The sequence below is a fragment of the Bos mutus genome, chromosome X (assembly GCF_027580195.1).
Source record: "Bos mutus isolate GX-2022 chromosome X, NWIPB_WYAK_1.1, whole genome shotgun sequence".
Taxonomy (NCBI): domain Eukaryota; kingdom Metazoa; phylum Chordata; class Mammalia; order Artiodactyla; family Bovidae; genus Bos; species Bos mutus.
Window position 1 is genome coordinate 131318923 of NC_091646.1, and position 2829 is coordinate 131321751.

The 2829-nt window shown below is 42.6% G+C and overlaps 1 non-coding gene across 1 annotated transcript; it reads left to right on the forward strand.

Moving 5' to 3' along the window:
• Nucleotides 1-880: 880 nt before the first annotated feature.
• Nucleotides 881-952, forward strand: TRNAC-ACA (transfer RNA cysteine (anticodon ACA)). Its single transcript has one exon. It is a non-coding gene; the product is annotated as a tRNA-Cys (tRNA).
• Nucleotides 953-2829: the final 1877 nt, after the last annotated feature.

Here is a 2829-nt window from a genome sequence, read left to right on the forward strand (position 1 = left end):
CTTTGTGATCCCACAGACTACAGCCCGCCAGGCTTCCCTATCCTTCACTATCTCTTGGAGTTTGCTCAAACTCATGTCCATTGAGTCGGTGATGCCATCCAACCATCTCATCCTCTGTCGTCCCCTTCTCCTCCCACCTTCAATCTTTCCCAGCATCGGGGTCTTTTCCAATGAGTCAGCTCTTCACATCAGGTGGCCAAAGGATTGGAGCTTCAGCTTCAGCATCAGTCTTTCCAATGAACACTCAGGACTGATTTCCTTTAGGATGGACTGGTTCGATCTCCTTGCAATCCAAGGGACTCTCAAGAGTCTTCTCGAGTACCATGGTTCAAAAGCATTGTTGATGATGCTAAAGTTTATATGACTGAGAAATAAAATTTATCCACATCTCCCCAGACTTTCTCTCAGATAATTCCAAATCCAGAATCGGATTTTACTTTTTTCTTTCCTTCTTTTCCTTCCTTCGCCTGCCCCCTTTTCCCCCTCTAAACAAGCAACATTTTGTTTCTTTTTTGGGGGCACAAAACCCTTTTCCCTTAAATATATCCATGGATTTCTCTGAAATTTATTCCAGAGTCTGCCTCCCATAACTCACATACTCACAGAGAACTCCTGTCTGTCCTGTAATAACCCTTAAGCATCTACAAATCTCTACACCAGGGGTTGGCAAACTATTTCTAGGAAGGATCAGGTATTAACAGTACATCTTTTACGCTTCACAGGTAAGGCCGTCTGTGTCAGTTTTTTGAAAGATTTTAGCACTTTTTTGAGGTCAAACTTACATACCATGCAATTCACCCATTCTCAGGTATGGTTCAGTGCCTTTTTTAAAGTTAATCTGTATCACTGTCCAGTCTTCACTATTTAAGTCCAGTTGACTTCCCTGGTGGCTCAGATGGTAAAGCGTCTGCCTACAAAGCAGGAGACCCAGGTTCAATCCCTGGGTTGGGAAGATTCCCTGGAGAAGGAAATGGTAACCCACCCCAGTATTCTTGCTTGGAAAATCCCATGGACCGAGAAGCCTGGTAGGCTACAGGCCATGGGGTCTCAAAGAGTCGGACATGACTGAGCGACTTCACTTTCACTTTTCACTTAGAACATTTACATCCCTTTAAAAAGTCCTCTCGTGCCCATATTCAGGCAACTGCACTTCCAACTCAGGCAACTCTATTCTCTAGGGGAAAAAAAAAATGCCTTTGCCTACTTGTCAAATGAATGGAATCATACGTTTGTTTTTTTTTTGCTTAGCATACTGTTTTTATGGCTCATTCAGCTGTAACATGTCCCTGTGACTTGCTCCTTTCTTTGTGGGAATAGGATTCATTTAGATGGATATACCACAGTGTATCTATCTATTCATGCAGTGATGGGCATTTGGGATTTTTTCCAGGTTCTAGCTATCAAGAAGAATGCTTTGAACATTGGTCAAAAAGTATAAACGGACAGTTAGGAGATGAATAAGTTCTGGGGAACTGATGCCAAGTGCTGGGCTGAGAGTAACCAACACTATATTGTATTACTTGAAAGCTACTACAGAGTTGCTGTTGTTCAACTGCCAGGCTTCCCTGTCCTTCACCATCACGGGGGCTATCTTTAAAAAAAATAAATGGAGGTGGTGGAGGGCTTAGATAATGCTATGATGCAAATCCTCTTGCAACATATAAATGTATCAAATCATTAAACTGTGCAACTTAACCTCACACAATGTGGCATGTCAGATATGTCACAAAAGTTAACGCTCATGTGTCAATGCACACATCCATGGACAGTGCATGCATGAATGACTGTGGCTCTGTTCCAATAAAACTTTATTTGCAAAAGCCAGACGGGGGCCATATTTGTCCAAAGGGCCATAACTGCCTGGACCCTAGCTGTTACCCACATTCTTGAGTGCCTGGAAACAGGAAGCCTTACAGCCAAGCCATATGCATTTATCTGTTAATGCCTCTCTCTTCACATAACCTTGAACCGTGTTGGGGCAAGATAATGTTTTGCTGGATACTTTTCTAATGCCCTGCCGGTTCCTAACACAACAGGCACAGAATAAATAGCATGCTTGAGTTCGCTCAGTTGTGTCCGACTCTTTGCGACCCCATGGACTGTAGCCCGCCAGGCTCCTCTGCCCATGGGGATCCTTCAGGCAAGAATACTGGAGGGGAATACTGAAGGGAATGGGTTGCCATTCCCTTCTCCAGGGGATCTTCCCAACTCAAGGATCGAACCCAGGTCTCCCTCATTACAGGGAGGTTCTTTACTGCCTGAGCCACCAGGGAAGCCCCAATAACTGAGTAAGTCATACTCATTGAGCCCAAGAAATAGAACTATGCCTAATTATCAGAATTTGATTCAATGCTCATGATGTCAGTACTCTGAAGATAAAACAATCGACGACACAATAGGATTCTTCTTTTTGAGCTATATTTTTTTCACAAGGATTCAGAGTCATTCAATACGATTCAGTTGGTGAATTATGTCTCTCTCTCCAATGTAGAGGTTTCCTTCTTTTTGTTCAGTGGCTAAGTCATGTCAGACTCTTTGCAACCCCATGGATTGTGGCAGCCAAACTCTTAAATTTTCCAGTTACTGTAAGGCATTCTAGAAAATCATTTGCATGTTCAGAACATCATCAGAAAAGAAATACTGTTAAAACTATCTTGATGTTTACAAGGAATAGATAACAGGAATGCCAGTGGGTTTAAATGACATTTTCCCCGGAACTTATTAGATGATGAAGGCAATGAATTTAAGCATCAACTGTCATTATTAACATTCCCTTCATCTCTAATATGGTTAATTTAGGGACGTTCTACAGCGACGTATTCCCAAGCC